Raw genomic sequence first — 20,899 nt, forward strand, 5'->3', positions numbered from 1 at the left:
TCCAGTGATTGTCACTGTTCAGTTACTTAGTCATGTCTGACTCTTTGCAACCCCATGGTCTGCAGCACACCAGGCCTCCCTGTCCATCACCATCTCCTGGAGTTTGCTCAAACTCATGTCCATTGTGTCAGTGATGCCATCCAACCATCTCATCCTCTGTCGTCCCTTTCTCCTCCTGCCCTCAATCTTTCCCAGCATCAGGGTCTTTTCCAACGGGTTGGCTCTTCCCTTCAGGTGGACAAAATATTGGATCTTTGATATATGAAATTTGCACAAATTCTCAAAATCATAAGACCAGACATACTAAAGAGAAACATTTAATACTATGTGAACACGTTAGGTAAAATATAGCATGGAAAATATTTTCCTATTTATAGATTTTATATGTTCATCACTGATGGAATGAAACTATTTTTACACCTAGAAGTCTTTTGGCATGTGAAATAAAGGGCACGAAGTTTCTTCCATATGTCTGTAAAGAATATAAAGTTTTAAATCTAGATAAATTGAGAAGTGTGAGATTAGTATATTTTGATTGAAAACCACATATTTCATATTGATAAAAATGACAAAAATGTATTTGAGATGTTCGAGGATTACACATCTGGCTTTTATAAATGGTCCAAAATTTACCACTTGAAAAACAAAAAAACAAAGTTGAGCTTTAGTTTTCATAGCAATCCTAGGGACTGATCACAGGAAGCTGTAACATTTGAGATCAGCCAAGTGCCTTACTGTCTAACTTCAAACATACAATGTCTGTAAAAGATGAACATGTCTTGCTGCTGATTGACTCTAACCAACACTTTTGGGTGATTTAGAGAGTAAATTTCCAATCACCAGATTGCCGCTTACTCTTGTCTAGTGAAATGGTGTAGAAGCTTAATTTCTCTGGAATTAAAAATAACGGGAACCTATTAACAACAATAATGAATGCAAGAAGCACACATTTTTATTTATCAAATATGCCTTGACATTTGTGCTTCCATTTATTATGAAGTAACTTGAAGCAGATCAACATGCCAACTTGAGAACAAGCAGGGAAACTACATTAAACCATTTGAATGCACTGGAGAGCTGTCAGGGTGATGAGAGATTGAAGGATCAAGGTCCCAGAGAGAAGACCTTAGAGATACATGAGACCTTCCCAAGAGTCATTGTTTTCTGAGCTTTTTTCCGTTTGTCCAGAGGTCAGAACCAAAGTTGCAGGCAGAGAAATGCTTATAAGAGGTACCAGCAGAATGTCTGGTAGCGTCTTAGGACTGGAGACTTCCTAAGAATCTGGAGTTTGGGACTTCAAAACAGCTGGAATTGAGAAGCTCAATTCTGGGTGAGATGAAGGATCGGGAGATGTATTATAGTTTATGTTTTTTGCCTAGAGATGTTTATGGAATTCTTGAGAAGATAAGCTCAGCAGAAAGCCACTGAAAAAAGTAATAGAATTTTCTGAAATTGTTGGCAGATCAAAAAAATGTTATTCAAGCACAATAAAGGAGAAAGGGTTCTCTGTTAGATACCCCAGGCCTCGGGTGGGCCAGCTGGAGAGCGAGGTTCTAGGAGTGAGTGAAGGACCAAGACGGCGCCAGCATACCTTCCAGCCCAGGTCGGTCGTCTTAGCCCTAACTTTGATAAAAATGATGTGCCTTGACTGAATCTCACCACCAGAGGGTATATTGTAACATTTCTGGAGGAGAAGAACAGTCTTCCATAGGTAAAATCTAACTCTCAATAAAAAATTAATAATCACACCAAAAAAGCAGAACCAAGCAGAAAAGAGTTAAAAAAAATAGTATTAGACTTACAAATGACCCAATTAATGAAAGTATGATAAACAGACCTTAAACAACCATGATATAGAATTCACAAAATGATTATAAAAACCCTAGAATTGAAAAATTGGAATTCCAGCAAAATTGGAATTCAGAAGTTAAAAGACAGGGTCTCCAACAGTGGAGGCAGGCAGTTCACCAGCAGACTGGGTGAACTGGAAAATAAACCAGCAAACATTTTCAGGACTAAAAGGAGGGTGTAAGATAGAAAGAGGAAAGGAAAAAGGATATGGGTTGTAGTGAGCAAAAATGAAAATAATTCTCATCTAGAACTGCCTTAAACTAAAATGAGAACATTCAGAAAGATAAAAAGTCTTCGGATGGAAACATGAAAATGCAAAAAAGAATGAAGAGTAATGAACATATAAACATATGAGAAAATACAAACACATACTGAATATGAAACAACAATCACCTATCATCTACCATGATTTAAAGTATGTAAAAACTAAGATGTATAGTAACATAAGGGTGAGAAGAGGTTATATGTAATTTTTAAAATTCTGTGGAATAAAGAGTGTGTGGGAAGCAAAGTAACTATTACACATTAGTATATTATAACCAATATGCATGCAGCATCTGTTATAATAAAGTAAGTTATAGCTAGATATAGTTTAGTAAAATTACTAATTATATTGCCCTAAAATAAATTAAAAAATCAGATTTTAATCTCTGTGGTAATCAATACAAATGGCAAAAATAATGCAAATCAATATTGGCAAAAAATTGCCAATTAATCCCCAAAAAGATAAAAAGAAAGAATAAAAGGAAAGAACATGGGAAAAAATATGAAACAAATAGTAAAATGTGGGACATAAACCCAAATATATCAGTAAATGTAAATGGCCTAAATTCTCCAATTAAAAAATAAAGATTGGCAGTTTGGACAGAAAAAACAACTACATGTTACTTACATAGCTTTAAATCCTTAAATTGAAGGCCACACACCCTATATGTAATATTAAGGAAAATAAGTGAATGGATAAAAACAACAAACATTATTTTAAAAAATAAACTCATTTAGCTAAATAAAATTAGGAAATGTAGGTGATACAGTGAGATGAATTGTAATTTTCTTAGTTCAGCATGTTTTCAGAAAAAAATAGAATTTTTCAAACATAATGTATTTGTCAAATGGATTTAATCCTTCATTAAAATTGTTGTGGTAGAAAATTCAAAATAACTTGCAGACAATCTATTAGAATTAACAAATTTAATAAGACCTCTTTATATAGATTCAGTGTAAAAGTAGGTTGTATTTTTCGACCAGAAGAAAACAAGTAGAAATGAAGTTTAAAAGGATAATTTATAATAGAGTAAAATCAAACTTCTCAGAATAAATTTAATAGAGAAATTTCATTTCTGGAGTTTAGAAACGGAATGCTAAGCTATGTTCTTGGATGAAAAATGTCAATATTGTAAAGACATCAATTATCTCTAACATTCATATATAGATTTAGCAGAATCCGTCTAGATTCTAGCAGAGTTTTTCTTATTTCTTTGGTGGAAAATAACAAGAGCTTTCAAAAGTTTATTGAATACTGCAGAAGGGCTCCAAATAGCCAAGAAAAATCTTGAAAAAATGCAAAATTGGAAGATGGACACTAACAAATACAAAGTCTTAAAGTGAACGATTTGGGGCTTCCCCAGTGGCTCAGCTGTCAAGAATCTGCCTGCAGTGCAGGAGACACAAGAGACTTAGGTTTGATCTCTAAGTTGGGAAGATCCCCTGGAGGAGGACATGACGACCCACTCCAGTATTCTCACCTGGAGAATCCCACGGATAGAGAAGCCTGGCGGGCTACAGTCCACAGGGTCGAAAAGAGTCAGACATGACTGAAGCAACCGAGCACGCGAAGTGAATGACTTAAGACAGTATGATACTGATGCAAGAACAGATGAGAGGCTAAGAGAACAATGCGTATTTCAGGTATAGACCTATATGTACAGACCCATTGATTCATGATTTGCTATGCAATAGGGAAAGAATGGTGATTTCAATAAATGCAATTAGGTAAGTTGATCCTTGCAAGAAAAATAAGTTGTTCTTGACCCTAACCATAGTGTATATAAAATCAGTGCACTATATATTGCACTGTATAGAAAAGCCAATTCCAGGTGGATTATAAATCCACACGAGGATGGTAAAACAATAAAACGTTGAGACAATGCCATAGGAAAATATTTTTGTATCCATGGAGTAAGCAAAAAAATCCTTAAACAGAAAGTAAAATACTGGCATAATGCAAAAGATTAATAACTTCAGTTTCATTAAAATAAAAATGTATTAATCAAAAGAATTAATTAACTGAGTAAGCTTGCAAGTCATACAGCATGAGATTTAGCAATACACATAATGGAATAAAAGCTTGTATCCAGAATGTATAAATAACTCTTAAGGAGCAAAAAAAAAAAAAAAGAAAGAAAGAAAAGATGGACAATCAGAATTAGTAATGTGAGGCACAGGAAATTTAGCAGACATTTAGCAAAATAAGGACTCTGTCAGCCAGTAAACACGTTAAAGAGAAGACCTCTCATTAAACATTTGTTGTTGCTGTCGCTCAGTCGTGTCCAACTCTTTGTGACCCCGTGGACTGTAGCCTACCAGGCTCCTCCGTCCACGGCATTTTTCAGGCAAGGGTACTGGAGTGGGTTGCCATTTCCTTCTCCATTCATTAACCATGACCTAAAACAAATCAGGCTTCAGTCAGATAGCACTACATACCTACCAGAATTAGCAAACAAACAAATCAAAACCTGAAAACACCAAAAGTAGTATATAGGGACGTGAAGGAACTGAAATTCTTGTTCACTGTTGGGAAGAGTGTAGACTGATAAAACCACCTTAGAAAGCCAGTTAGTACTGTCCAATAAAGGCAAACACACTTCACCTGGAATTTCACACCTAGGCATGGATCCAATGAAATGTCTTCCTGTGTGTTATTTTCCCCCGAGGGAAGTTCATCAAAGTGTTGTTTGTCTTAAATGGGAAACAATTCCGAATTTTCATCAACAATAGAACAAAGGAGAGAATATTTTTATATTTAGACAAGTAACTGTGGTGTTGGAGAAGACTCTTGAGAGTCCTTTGGACTGCAAGGAGATCCAACCAGTCCATCCTAGAGGAGATCAGTCCTGGGTATTCATTGGAAGGACTGATGTTGAAGCTGAAATTCCAATACTTTGGACACCTGATGTGAAGAGCTGACTCATTTGAAAAGACCCTGATGCTGGGAAAGATTGAGGGCAGGAGAAGAGGATGACAGAGGATGAGATGGTTGGATGGCATCACCGACTCAATAGACATGAGTTTGGGTAAACTCGGGGAGCTGGTGATGGACAAAGAGTCGGACATGACTGAGCAACTGAACTGAACTAAATAGTATAAACCATTTTGAATCCCTAAAGTGTAATAGTAACTGGAAGAAGCAGACATGAAAGAGGACATCCTATATGATTTCCACGTAAACAAAGTTTAAAAAGAAGCACAATTAATCCATGGTGTTAGGAGTTTAAACAGTGTTGACCCCTGTGGGAGGTGTTAGAAGTTACCGTAGTGGTTTTCCCCGGGAGAGGCTTTCTCTGTGTTTCCATGATTGCCGTGACAAGGACAGAATGGTTTGCCATGAAAGAGACTTCAGCTTCTGTGAAAACAGATGTGATGAAAATGGAAAGAGTCTTGGAAACATGTAAGTCTTGGGCTTTGGCAGCCTGAATGCACCCCTGTCTTTCCTGAGGCTTAGGTGTTCTGTACATCCTTAGATCTGTTACCCAATCAGTTCTCTAATTGGCTGCAACTGCTTTAAGATAGTTTTCTGACCCATGCAAGTGAGTGAACCTTAGGTAGCACCCCGGTTGCTGGGAGACAGCATCAGTGGTGGGGGACTTTCTTCTGTTCACTGCGGGGCAGTCCTGCTGTGTCCAGGGGATGGTGTGTCCCAGAGGACTGTCCTTCAGAATCCTCCCTGGAAATTCTGGTCTGGCTATTGGGATGCCGGGATGCGTGTTGTGTTTTCTAGTACCAGGAGGTAGAAGGAGGGTATGAAGCTGGCCGAAGCATGGTTAGAGAGCAGCAGGCTGGAGCAGTGGGGGAGGAGAGGGGACCAGGCCCTAGACCCTCGGCCACCCAAGTCAGCCTCACCCTCTGCACACAGCGAAGGAGCCTCAGCTTGTGTGCTTCTGCCAATGACGTCTCCGCTCCAGCCGCCTTCATATTAAGCTTAAAACTGTTAAGCTTCCTAGAGATGTTAGAAATGGACATTTTAAATGATCACTTATGTATTTTCTTAACCAAATATGAGTACCTACTAAGTGATAGTCTGATTGCCCTGTGGAGAGATTTATCGATGTTACCTGGAGAAGAGGATGAGAGAAGGGGCCGAGGGAGAGACTGCGAGATGATGAACTGATGAGCTTTTGATTTCATGGCTTCACGGGTTTTCTAATCGTGGTGCTCCTCATAGTTTTGTACTTTATGTGGTGGAAGGTTCCCCTCCCCACAGCCAAGTATCAAGTGGAAAGCTAGGGTTACAATCGCAGTCCAGTTGTCACTTTACTAAATGCAGCTGTTTTCTGTTATTTGATAGCAATGACAAATCACTGAAGTATTTTCAAATATGCAGTGTGTGTGTGTGTGTGTGTGTGTATGAAATCTCCCCTCTTACCCCGCCCCATCACCAAATCCAGCTATAAGAATTTGGGGCTTTGAATACTGGCAATTTTTCCTTTGTTGAATATTCTTGTTGATTTTACCTAATGGCCTCTGAAGTTATTTCTGGAAACAATTTAAGAAAACAAAGAATTTCAATGAATTTTAAATTACAGTGCCAGATAATGTCTTAAGCTTGCCCAGCTCAATCCCACTCAAGGTAAAACAACTTTAGATAAATAAAAATGGTAGATTCAGAAAGAATCAAGACAAAACCTATGAGCCTCGTGGTAAGATTCTGTTAAGCAATTTCTCTATAGTCCATTTAGAACTTGTACTTCATACATTATAAATACTATTTGTAGCTACAGTCAATTTTGTAGTTATAATCAATAGGTTAAAATCGATACCTACAACAAAGAGTATTTCCTAATTTCATGAACTGAAAAGGTGCCACCACCCTTTCTTGGCTGGAGATTTCTCCCTCTGTGTCTATCTGTGGACATGGAGATGGAAATACAGAGAAAACCAACCTTCAGTTGCTGAGTAACCATTCAGCTACCTAAAGATATCAGGTTTATCTTGAAACATCTTAAAAGACTTATTATGCATTTAATAGTGAAAGAATCAAAGATACACAGAACAAATAACCAGTTGGTATTGTGATATTGGAGAAATGCTTGGATAAATAACAAGTGCAGGAGTTCTTTGGAATCAAAACCCCATGCCATAGGAAAACAGACATAAATGCTTCTTTATGTTGCCTTTAGCTCCCTAGGTATGTAACCTAATATCCTTTCTCAAAGCCCAACAATAACTATATATTTATTTAAGCTCTTACCAATGTAAATGAGTTAGCAATGCTGATCTCTAGAATTGGCAACAAGATGTTTAATAAAATTATGTGATTAGAAGGAATTCTAAGAGGAGATCTTTTCCATCTCCCAGTCTTGAAATAAATACTGTACTAAAAAACAAGACCAAAAAAAAAAAAATCCAGAAAGATGCAAACAATGAGTTATCTGACAGTAGATTTTGTGTATTCATCTCTGAAAACCAAGTACCCGGAACAGTATCAGTCCTCAATAAATGTTTATAGAATGAATGATTGCAAAAAAAAAAAAAAAAGGTATGTGGTGGAAGGATTTAATTAAACTCGACATAATTAAATGTAAAATCTGTATTCTCTGTTTTTCACTGAAATACAAAATTGCCAGCATGTATATATCTTAACAGCGCCTTCCCAGGTGGCGCTAGTGGTAAAGAACCAGCTTGCCAATGAGATGAGCGTTCGATCCCTAAGTCAGGAAGATTCCCTGGAGGAGGGCATGGCAACTCACTCCAGGATTCTTGCCTGGAGAATCCCATGGACAGAGGAGCCTGGTGGGCTACAGTCCATGGGGTAACACGGACACAGACACAACTGAAGTGGCTTAGCATGCACACACATATCTTAACAATCCTCTCCATTTAATTCAGACTTTCAGAGGCTGGATTTTGCTTTAGTAATGAAATACTTAGTCCCACCAAAAAAAAAAAAAAAAGTTTTTTTAAAGAAGATTTAAGAGTATCTGAGCCTTAAACTCCCAGTTTTTAGCTATTATTTTTATAGTTCTAGATTTTATATAAAGGTTCTGGAAAAACATTTGTATAGGAATTCTTGATTCCTTTCCCACCCAAGGACAAATATACAAAGGTCTTATTTCTTTGTCTTTTTGATTGTACCGTCAGCGCTTTTGTGTCTTCGCTAAGATACTGTTTCTACCCAGAGCTCCAGGAGAAGTTAAACAGTTTTTCTGAGAGTTCTAATTTCTTACGCAGAATAGATTTTATATTCCAACAAAGAGTGGCTTTTACGATTTCTCTCCCTTCGGCATGATGGATAATTTTCCAAATTTATTTTCAGAGAAGTTTTTTTTCCCCCTCTACTCTTTTAATGATCTTCTCTGTTCTCTTTTTAATATTCTAGAGATTTTCTCAAATCACATGAGGTAAAGTAAAATGCAGCCACCGACTCACTAGACAATGACGTGAGAACTGTACTGATTTTTCTGCTATACACTATGTTATTTTACGTGTCCTTTTACACATGCTTCTAAAATTACAACTCCTTAGTACCTGTGTGTGTCTTTGCAAAGCCATAAAAATTAGAGGATTATGTCTTACTAGAGTGTTTCAGGGGCTTAGCAGAGCTCCAGAAGTCACTATAAAAAGACGTAAGGTGGACTGAGATTGCTGGGCTGAGGTCTGGCGGTAAGCCTGCCGCAGGGATGCTAGCATCTCCTTGCACTTGCCCCTCCAGTTGGATTGCTGTCGTAGCTGGATACTGCATGAGCTATTTTTAGTTCCTTTATAGGATCAGCACTCTTACTGCATGCTCATGCAGTTTGATTTATTTTTCCTTTGTAAATCTTCAGTCCTCTGTCCTCTTCTAATTTCTCAAGTTTAATTAGTGATCTTTCTTTAACAAGGGAAGTTCTTTCACTCACTCTGTTCTATTATTGCAGGTCTTTTAGGGAAATTTAAGAGACAGGAAAGCTTGAAGGAGGGATGAAGGGGGAGGCTGGAGTTATCAGATGTAAGCTTTTGTATATAGAATGAATAAACAACGAGGTCCTATTGCCTAGCACAGGGAACTATATTCAGTATTCTATGATACAATGTAATGGCAAAGAATATAAGAAAAGAATATATATATATATATATGTATAACTGAAGCACTTTGCAGTACAGCAGAAATTAACACAACATTATAAATCAACTGCACTCTAATAAAAAGTATTGATTAAAAAAATCCAGGAGACCTTCTGGCTCAACATTTGTACTGAGGCTGCTCTTACCAGGACCATTAATGACTTCTTTGACAATAAATGCTAAAGATTCTTCTTAAGTGTATTATTTCAACGGTATTATTTCAATTATGTAAGTGACATCAACACCTTAAGTTTACAGTTAACTGAAGCATTCCAAATGAATACATCCCAGTGGGGATATGGGACATTTCATCACCTTGGAGAACTGTCTGGTAACTCTTGTTATCAGGCCCCTTCCCCAGAGGCAGTCATTTGTTCTGTTTTCAGTGGCCATAGATTACTTTTGTCTATCCTTGAATTTCATATAAATGAATCCTACAGGAGGTACACTTCTGTGCCTGGCTTCTTCCATGCATCATCATATTTTTGAAATTCAACCACATTGTCCTTCTTATCAGTAGCATGGCTTTCCCCCTTTTTTTATTGCCAAATATCCCATTATATAAAAACACTGGAATTTGCCTCATCCTCATACCTTAGAGTGGGCCGTGCAGCCACTACCTTTTAAAGGGTCAAGTATAAATGGAATATTGTTGTTTTTTACTCACTAGGTCATGCCTGACTGTTTGCAACCCCATGGGCTGTAGCCTACCACGCTCCTCTGTCCGTACGCTTTTCCAGGCATGAATACTGGAGTGGGTTGCCATTTCCTTCTCCAAGATAGCTGGTGAGAAGTTGTTGTATAACACAAGGAGCCCAGCTTGGTGCTCAGTGATGACTCGGATTGGGTGGGATAGGGGGATGGGAGGGAGGCTCAAGAGGGAGGTGACATACGAATAATTATGACTGATTTGCATTGTTGTACTGCTGAAACCAACACAACATTGTAAAGCAATTGTCCTTCAATCAAAAAATAAAACAATGAAGAGTTAAGCATGGAAAAGGGGGATAAAAGAAGAGCCACCCTGCAGTGGCAGACCTGACAACCCTACTTCAGCTGGGTGACCACGGTCAGTGTCAGCAGTGATATATCACATTGACAGTGTGTGTGGTGATCAGGTGCAATGAGCAGCACATTTCCTGTGTAATCGTCCTCCCGACAATCTACCAGCTTCATCTTGAGAGAAGCACCAGATGAATTCCAGCAGAAGGACAGCTTATAGTATACCTCATGAAGCTGTCAGGGTTGTCAGAAACAAGGAAAGACTGAGAACTGTCACAACCCAGAGAAACTAAAGGAGCTTTGATGACCAAAGGTACTGTGTAATCCTAGTTGGGTCCTGAACAGAAGAAGGATATTAGACAAAAATTAAGATCTTAACTAACAAACTGTGAAATTTCTAAAATATATGATGCTATATGCATTCCTTCGTTGTAGCATGCAACTGTGTAAGATAGTCTGACATATGTGTGTGCGGGCATCCTAAGTTGCTTCAGTCATGTCAGACTCTTTGTTACCCTGCAGGCTATAGCCTGCCTGTCTCTTCTTGCCCATGGAATTTCCCAGGCAAGAATACTGGAGTGGTGTGCTATTTCCTACTCCAAAAAGGTGCACAATTAATTATCAAATGAGTATAAATAAAGAAAAAAAAGCTTAATAAAATAAAGGTAAGACCCAAAGAAACAGGACATCTTAGCTGTTAAAATAACCACTTTCTCTCATCATCCATATACATATAACTGAGTCCCATCTTTCTCCTCAAATTGGGGTTGGAGTGAGAGCAGGGGTCTGGAGTGTGGAATGATGACCAGAGTCACTGTTCTTTAAGAAAGAAGGCATTTACTGGATACTGAGTGTGATGTATATTGGGGGGAGGATGGGACTTAATCATGTCCGACTCTTGGAGTGGGTTGCCATGTCCTCCAGGGGAATCTTCCTTGACCCAAGGACTGAACCTGTGTCTCTTGCATCTCCTGCTTTGGCATTTGGGTTTCTTACCACTAGCGCCACCTGGGAAGCCCACTGAGTGCAGTAGGAATATGAAAATATCAAGCCTGGTATAAATGTTCTCAGCCAGAATCAGCATTTGAGATTCAGTACGCTTTTTTTTTTTTCTAACCTCCTCATCAAGGAATAGAAAGGGGGCCACAGGAAGCAGGTAGAAGAAATGTTAAAAGAGAAAGCTTAATGAACATCATTATGGTGTTACCACTTTGAGAAGCACCTACAGTCAGTAAACCGTCCCTACAGTCAGTCCTGCAGTCTCTTTGGGAAGGAAAGTGACTTATGCTCAGAACGTATGAACATCTAATGAGGAGCACACACCACCAGAGAATCCAAAAGTGTTCAAGACGAAAGTCGAGAGAGGAGACACCCACGTGTAAAGAAGAGCTGAAAGGCAGGAAGATCTAAACAGTGTCTCTAAGACAGTGTAGGTGTTTTAAAATGTGCTTTTATGATTAGAAAAGTAACACATTTTTATTATTTAAAAAACACTAAAGCAGTAAAGACAATTAAAAATAATCAGAAAAGACTCAGTACTCCTATCAAAAAGATTGGAATTTTTTTAAAGTGAAAATGAAACTATTTGTTTTCATTATTGTTCTGTCACTTAAATGAACAATGCAAAGAAATAGAGGAAAATAATAGAATGGGGAAGATTAGAGATCTCTTCAAGAAAACTGGAAATACCAGGGGAAAATTTCACACAAGGATGAAATTCGACCTAAGTCGAAGAGATTAAGGAGAGGTGTCAGGAATACACAGAAGAACTATACAAAAAAGGTCTTAATGACCCAGATAACCGTGATGGTGTGGTCACTCACCTCGAGCTTGACATAGTCAACTGAGCCTTGGGAAGCATCACTCTGAGCAAAGCTAGTGGAGGTGATGGAATTCCAGCTGAGCTATTTCAAATCCTGAAAGATGATGTTGTGAAAGTGCTGCACTTAATATGTCAGCAAATTTGGAAAACTCAGCTGTGGCCACAGGATTGGAAAAGGTCAGTTTTCATTTCAATCCCAAAGAAAGGCAATGCCAAAGAATGTTCAAACTACCGTACAATTGTGCTCATTTCACATGCTAGTAAGCTTATGCTCAAACTATTACTAGGTCTGTTTACTAAGTCACAGATATTTCCTTGATATGCAGTGAATGCTATATTTTGGTTGAGTTAGTCACTCGATGAAATGTATACACAGCAGTGGAACTACACACTCACTTTCCCCAAATCTTCTCCCTTGTTTTCTGCAGTGCTGACCTGAAATTTTTTATGCCATCTTATAGCCAGGTCAGGTCTCTCTCAGCCCTGCATTCCTTCATGGAATGTCACAAAGAGACATGATATATGTAAGCACCCTAATTTTGCATCTGGATTTCTGATTTAGTTTAAAGATGTGTAAAAATGTGTTGAACCACATCTGAAGAAGCAAAGGAACCCTTTTTATTTCCCAACCATCAGCGTGATTTATGATCTCTAAACTGTTTCCCGATCCCTTATTTGAAAATTGGCCACAGGAAAAAATGGAAGAGACTCAGATCTAAGGACCTGGAGAGCTTGGAAAATGGGTATTCATGGATCAAATGCTTGGCATGGACCTTGCTGTCAGCACCTCAGGTGCATAATGCATTTCCAATTTTAAAGAGACTATTTTGATTTTGAAATAATTCACACTCAACCCTTTCTTTAGAGAGGTCTGGGTAATGGTTATACAAAAAGAAAGATATTACCTGGAATGAGTTACACCATGCTTTTCTAACTTTTCCAACTCAAGCTAATAGGAATGTCATTTTTCCATGGCTTTGATAAATAAAGACTTGAAAAAAAAAAAGGGTTTTAATGATCTTATCCATGGCAGGTGCCAGTATCACAAGTGAGGCCATAAATCACAAGAGAACACACTGATGTTGTTAAGAATGGGCAGGGAAAATGTGAATGCTTCTGGTCAACTTTTCTTGAAATGCAACATTTTTAAACCCTGCTTGTGAGACATGTAGTCTCTGATCTGTCTACCAGTCATAAATCTAAAATAAACGACAACACTTCCCCAAAAGTCTAGTTTGGAAACCCTTCCTCTTCCAGCTCTAGAAATTGTTAAGAGAACTGTCATGAAGGCTGAGTGTCCCTCCACACTGGAAGGTGTAATGGTGGTGGTTAGTTCTTCTCAGCCACGAGATAAAGCAAGCAGGAGAGATGCCACTCAGACTCTAGATTCTAAATCTTAGAGGTCTCAATCTCTTGGCTACACTGAAGGAGGCTCAACACTCCTGTGGTTCCTTTCCTGAAGCTCTGAATAAGTCTCATGTTTAGAACTTGGGATCATTTCTTCGTGGAAGCAGGGTTAAGATTTCAGATTCTCACAGAAGGCTTGACCAATGATGGTTCATCTTTTATCTGAAAATTGGGACAGCAGAGTTGTGAGAAAATTGGAATGCGCCCTGGAGAAACAGGGGCTTAGGAAGAAGGTCTTCTTGTCTCCTGAGCCCACACACACATGCATACCCTGCAGCTTCCACCCTCGAGCATTCTCTCCTCTCCAGATCCATAGCTTTTTTTTTTTTTCAATTTCTTTCTGTCATTCAGAGAAGGACTTCCCTGATGCCTCAGCAGTAACAAATCCACCTGCAATATAGGAGACCCAGGTTCAATCCCTGGGGTCAGGAAGATCCCCTGGAGGAGGAAATGGCAACCCACTCTAGTATTCCTGCCTCGGAAATCCCAGGGACAGAGGAGCCTGGTGGGTTGCAGTCCTTGGGGCCACAAAGAGTTGGACACAGAAATAAGTCTATGGGTCTCTTTGGATATACTTGCATGTTGTACTGAGGGAAGAGAGGAAACCCACCAGAGATTTTTTGACAAAATAGAAAACAAGGGAACCAGAGATTAGTTACCATGTTTAGACATCCTGTAGCTCTGATATTTTTTGCCAAGATAATAAAGCTAGACGTATTTTTCCTTCCACTTTATTAACTTCTGTGCCTTTGCTCTTAAAATGGTCATGTGGTCATTCTTTGTCTTAAAACTCCAGCCTGGTCATGCTGGGTCTACCTTTCCTACTATATATGCCAAGAAATCCTTTCTATCCTTCCTGAGTCTCATCCTTTTCTTAAATCATGCAGCTAAAGACAAGCACACAAGCCGAGGAAGTAGTCACTGAGTGCAGTTTCTTGCATTGCAGGCAGATTCTTTACAGTCTGAGCCACCTGGGAAGCCCGAAAAAAGTCTAAATGTTGTTATTATGAGACATTTTGTTTTATTTGTTTAGTTTTTGGTGCCTGGACAGGGACTTGAACCCTGGGCCCTCAGATTAAAAGTCTGATGCTCTACCAGCTGAGCTACCCAGGCTTTGAGGCTGAGAATAGTCTAAAGCCTGAGCATGAACCTGAGTTGCCACAGGGAGTCACAGGCCTTGGTGCCTCTTGTTGGGCCATGTGTTCCCCAGTGGCTCACATGATAAAGAATCTGCCTGCAATGCTGGAAACCCAGGTTCAATCCCTGGGTCAGGAAGATCCCCTGGAGAAGGGAATGGCAACCCACTCCAGTATTCCTGCCTGGAGAATCCCATGGACAAAGGAGGCTGGTAGGCTATAGTCCATGGGATCGCAAAGAGTCAGGTACAAATGAGCAACTTCCACTTTTTGCCTTTCACATTGTGAATTAGGGGATAAATACCTGTCTGTCTGTGCCTTGGACAGTGCCACTAACCTGCAGAGACCAAGGTTCTGAAAGAGGAAAGAGAAAATTTGGTTTAAAGACTCTAACATCTGGAACTATAACACCGCCATTATTATTTTCATTAAAATTTTTTATGAATTAAATAGCTTTCTGCTTTTAAAAGGTCTCTAAGGAAGCATTTGCAGTTCTGGCAGCCCTGGATATCTAAATGCTAGCAACATCTATTTTGTGAAATACAAAGCATATGCTGGTACCTACAGTGGATCCCCGATACATAGATCTATTCAAGCTTTTATAATTTCATGTTACATTTTCACCTTTTAAATTTTTATTTGAAAAAAAGAAAGGCAAAATTGGCACTTGATGAGATTGCTTTCCTTTCTTTAGGTGAAAATTTTCATTTGAAATATCATGGGTGTGATAATAGTTTAAATATCTACTCTTTCTCCTGCAAAATCAACTTATGAAAATGTTATTTAATTTTCTTTCAAAGTGGGGTGGGCTCCTAGCTGTAAACAAATAAAACTGGACTTGATTTTCTCTCATTACAATGTTTTTGGAGCAGAAGCTTGTGGAGGCTGTTTTATCTCCCCCAAAGCCTGTTGAGAGTGGAGTTCAGGGAAGGGCGGAGGTCACCCACAGCCTCTTCCGTCTTGTCAGGAAACAGTGAGGGGGCAGCCTGCAGAGGAAGATCAGAGCGAATCATAGAGTCATTTCTGTGGATGTGGAGCAAGGGAAAACAAAGCTTGCTGCTCTTCCCAGAGAGAAGGCAGTGGATCTGTCATCAGAGCTCCAGGTGGTGAAACCTTTGCTCTGTTCATCACACTGCCTTGTGTATAAAGGTGTTGGTTGAGAAGTTTATTCCTTGTTAGTTTAGGGGGTTCCTAGAAAGAGAATTATGGACTTGAAGTTTCTTTGGCTGACTGAAAGAGAGAAAGAAAGAAAGAGAAAAAGAAAAGGAAGGAAGGAAGGGAACGGAAAGAAGAGAGAAAGAATGAAAGAAAAAGAGAGAGAGGGAGGAAGGACCTAAAGGCTAGAGAAAAGGCAGTTCTGGGACTCCAAGATTCCCTGAGTATTGCCCTAAAATGAGAATTCTAGATTCAAATACCACCTTCCTATCTCTCTGCTTTCAAACTCTGCTCAGAGAAAGGTTTAGGAACCTAGAACGTTCACTTTGTTCAGACCTGGAGCATTTCTCTACACAGAGGGGAGAAGAGGGTTGATGTTACCTTCAGCCACAAGGAAATAAATGGCCGTAAATTATGTGGGAGACAAGAGACATATCTTGGGTCCCCTGGTCTCCAGGAGGCAGGTGAGTCACCCAGCTCAAGAACAACCCAGAGCACAAAGTTCTCTTCAGGGACGGAGTCTGACGACTGTCTCTGTGCTGTGAGGCCCCCAGACCCAAGAGGACGGACAGGCAGGTCAATAACCCAGTGACCACTTCTGGGCTCTGCCCTCTGCTTGTCTCCACACAGGCGACCATGATGGGTTCTCCAGGTTCTTTGTGCCATACACTCCCTGTGGCTAAGTCATAGAGCAGGGCTTCATTCTGTTTCCTCGCCCAACTTGTGGATAAGACAGAGAACTTGCACTGCCCTGGCCTTCAGAAGGGATCAAGGTAATCCTAGTATTTAAATGAGTGAATGACTGAATCAGATGTGTCACCTCAAATTCAGAAGTAAGTTCTGGAAGATTTCAGGACCTTTCTTATAACATTACCATGAATATCATGAACCCACTCTGCAAACCTCCCAGACCTAGTGCTCCTTTCTATGAGAGAACATCCAGATTATAAAGTCAAAGTACGTATACACACAAATACAAATTTCTATGAAATTTCTGTGAGTAAGGGAGATATCAGTCCCTTAGACAAGAAATCAGCTGGATTTTTCAATGTAATGAACTGGACATGGACCAACAGACGGGTTCCAAATAGGAAAAGGAGTGTGTCAAGGCTGTATATTGTCACCCTGCTAATTTAACTTATATGCAGAGTACATCATGAGAAACGCTGGGCTGGAAGAAGCACAAGCTGGAATCAAGATTGCTGGGAGAAATATCAATAACCTCAGATCTGCAGATGACACCATCCTTATGGCAGAAAGTGAAGAGGAACTAAAAAGCCTCTTGATGAAAGTGAAGGAGGAGGGTGAAAAAGTTGGCTTAAAGCTTAACATTCAGAAAACTAAGATCATGGCATCTGGTCCCATCACCTCATGGCAAATAGATAGAGAAACAGTGGAAGCAGTGTCAGACTTTATTTTTTTGGGCTCCAAAATCACTGCAGATGGTGATTGCAGCCATGAAATTAAAAGACGCTTACTCCTTGGAAGGAAAGTTATGATCAACCTAGATAGCATATTAAAAAGTGGAGACATTACTTTGCCAACAAAGGTCCATCTAGTCAAGGCTATGGTTTTTCCAGTGGTCATGTGTGGATGTGAGAGTTGGACTGTGAAGAAAGCTGAGCACCGAAAAATTGATGCTTTTGAACTATGGTGTTGGAGAAGACTGTTGAGAGTCCCTTGGACTGCAAGGAGATCCAACCAGTCCATCCTAAAGGAGATCAGTCCTGGGTGTTCATTGGAAGGACTGATGCTGAAGCTGAAACTCCAACACTTTGGCCACCTCATGCGAAGAGTTGACTCCTTGGAAAAGACCCTGATGCTGGGAGGGATTGGGGGCATGAGGAGAAGGGGACGACAGAGGATGAGATGGCTGGATGGCATCACTGACTCGATGGACATGAGTTTGAGTAAACTCTGGGAGTTGGTGATGGACAGGGAGGCCTGGAGTGTTGTGATTCATGGGGTCGCAAACAGTTGGACACGACTGAGCTACTGAACTGAAATGAACTGAATGGCTGTGATATCTTTGTGATACTGAATATGCTCAGTCGCTCTTTGCCACCTTGTGAACTGTAGCCTGGTGGGTTAATGTTAGGAGCCGGGTTAATGTTAGACACCAGGCTCCTCGGTCCATGGAATTTTTCAGACAAGAATATTGGAGTGGGTTGCCGTTACTGAAACTATTTCTCAGTTTACTAAACCAACCTTCCAGTAGACATACACACAGTTTGGTTACCTGGACTGATACGTGGAACTACTCCTGGAAAACGACAGCAGGCCTGCTTACTTCATAAGCATGTGTTAAAAGCAAACTGAAACTGCATGAGGAATGAAGAGTATGAGATGGTTGGATGGCATCACTGATTCAATGGACATGAGTTTGAGTAGACTCAAGGAGTTGGTGATAGACGGGGAGGCCTGGACTGCTGCAGTTCATGGGGTCGCAAAGGGTTGGACATGACTGAGCGACTGAACTGAACTGAACTGAGAACACATACCAAATATTTGTAGACAAATATTTGTATCTGTTTTCCTGTACCCTCACTCAGGTAGAGATAAGATCACTTCATGCATATAAATATGATTTAGTAATTTACTTCTTACATTCAAAGAAACCCCTGGGAGTAATGAGAGTTGGATGTTTTTAAATGCATTGAATATAGACTTCAGATTTCCCTGGTGGCTCAGTGGTAAAGAATCCACCCACCAAAGCAGGAGACAGAGGATTGATCCCTGGGTTGGAAAGATCCCCTGGAGAAGGCAATGGCAACCCGTTCCAGTATTCTTGCTGGAGAATCCCATGGACAGAGGATCCTGTCGGGCTACAGTCCATGGGGTCACAAAGAGTCGGACATGACTTAAGAGACTAAAGAACAATAGCGGTACAGATTTGAGTTCTTCCATGGAGCTTGCCCAGAGGAAATCACTTAGATAGCCTCAGAATCTGGCTGTTTGGTCATAGGATGTACTTCAGAATAAACCCGTCCTATTTGCTTGATACATCCATCATCTTTTATTTATAATGAAAGACAATCAAAAGGTGTATTTTGAAGAGTTGGGGGGAGGTCTGTGAGTGAGGGTCATTGTGAAATTAGGTGTGTTGTTCCTCAGAGTCCTGTTAACCTTGCTGTCATCCCCAGAGTGCTGTGTGTGCTCAGTCATTAAGTCATGTCCGACTCTTTGCTACCCCATGGACCCCATGCTACCCCTGCCATGCTCCTCTGTCCATGGGATTCTCCAGGCAAGAATACTGGAGTGGGTTGACATTTCCTCCTCCAGGGGATCTTCTTGACCCAGGGATCAAACCTGCATCTTGACAGGCGGTTCCTCACCACTAGCGTCCCCTGGAGGGAGCCCCCAGCAGTACTCCCCCACCTGCCAACTCCCTGCCTTGGCTGCAGAGCTTCCAGTGGAGACGTGGTCATACAAGAGGTGAATTTTCCAAAATACACTTTATTCTGTGGCTTATTTTTCCCCCTGCTGTTTTCCTGCTGCCATTACCACGGAGTTTAAAGGGCACTTAAGAAAGTAAATTAGAAAGTGAGGCTGGAGCCTTTGTAGAAACACAGGCAAGTTTTTATCTTGGAATGCTTTCCTCATGAAAGCTGCAGCGAACACTTGGAATGAGGTGGAAACAAAGGCTGGAAGGCATTTCTGAGCAAGTGTTCTGCTCCCCGCCAGCCTGTGGACTAACTGGCTCCCTGCCCTGTGGCTGTTTATGTGGGGAAGGGAGCCCGGGGCATTTAGGCCACCCGGAGGCCACCTCCTCCTGCCTCACTGGCCCACGGAGGGATCAGAAGTGATACGACGAGGCTGTTTCTTCCATAGTATGTGGAGTGGCCTCTGCTGTGGTTTTAGTGGCTCTTTCCCTGATGACCAGACGCTTTTAGCACTTTTACGTTTGCTCAGTGTGCACCTACATGTCTTCTTTTGCCCATTTCGTCAATTCATCCCTGCATGTTAGGTTTTGACATTTTTAATGCTTTTAAATAATATTTTCTTTTGCAATTTTATATATACATTTTTCATTACTATTCTATGGAAATGTATTTGATGTTTGTACATCGATCTCTAAACCTGTGACCCTATTGTTAGCAAAGGGCAAAGGTGGGGGGGTGGGATAAAGTAGGACTTTGGTATTAACTTCATACACACTATGATATATAAAATAGATAATCAACAAGGCCCTACTATATAGCACAGGGAACTCTACTCAATATTCTGCAATAACCTGTACAGGGAAAGAATCTGAAAAAGAAGAGGTACATGTATGTATATAACTGATTCACTGTGCTATACACCTGAAACTAACATGACATTATGAACCAACTCTAGTCCAATATAAAATTAAAAATTAAAAGTCCTATGGCCTTGTTAATTTCACTTTTTGGGTCCTAGGACTTTGCTTTCTCTTCATTTGGTATTTTATGTGAGTTTCTCTTATGTGCACTATCATCATAGTTATAGCTCAGTTGGTAAAGAATCCGCCTGCAATGCAGGAGACCTTAGTTTGATTCCTGGGTGGGGAAGAGCTGCTGGAGAAGGGATAAGCTACCCACTCCAGTATTCTTGGGCTTCCCTTGTGGTTCAGCTGTTAAAGAATCTGCCTGCAATGTGAGAGACCTGGGTTCGATCCCTGGGTAGGGAATATCCCCTGGAGAAGGGAACAGCTACCTACTCCAGAATTCTAGCCTGGAGAATTCCATGGGTTGTACAGACCATGGGGTTGCAAAGAGTCAGACGTGACTGAGCGACTTTCACTTTGACTTTCAGGGATGTAGAGTTCTCCTTTCTTTGTCCTCATCTGGGATGCTGTCTTGCTTCCTGCTTTTTCGCACTGACTGGGACAGAATATCTCAGCACAGATGGCTTGAAAATGACAGGATGTTACCTATCTCTGCTCACCCAGCACCCCCTGAACCCACACCTGCCCTGTGGCAATCATACAGTCCTAGGAACAGACAGCACAGGGAGCTTCGTTCACTAGTCATGTGCTGTTAGTGAAGGAGAGCAAAGGCGAGGATGGTTTGAAAGATTAATCTGGATGGTCATGGTTAATAAAACAAGAAAAAAAAAGGCGGGTACAAATTGTTAATTATTTTTGAGGAGAAAGAAAATTCAGAATGGTCTTGCTCACATATTAAGTAGCATAATATATAATAACTTTATTGGGGATAAGCAGTGAGGACCAGATCAAGTTTGC

The 20,899-nt window shown here is 40.4% G+C and overlaps 1 non-coding gene across 1 annotated transcript; it reads right to left on the bottom strand.

Annotated features, from left to right (window-relative positions):
* Positions 1 to 14,442: 14,442 nt before the first annotated feature.
* TRNAK-UUU lies at positions 14,443 to 14,515 on the bottom strand. Its single transcript has one exon. It is a non-coding gene; the product is annotated as a tRNA-Lys (tRNA).
* Between the last annotated feature and the right edge of the window lie 6,384 nt (positions 14,516 to 20,899).

Source organism: Cervus elaphus, chromosome 30 (assembly GCF_910594005.1).
Source record: "Cervus elaphus chromosome 30, mCerEla1.1, whole genome shotgun sequence".
Taxonomy (NCBI): Eukaryota; Metazoa; Chordata; class Mammalia; order Artiodactyla; family Cervidae; genus Cervus; species Cervus elaphus.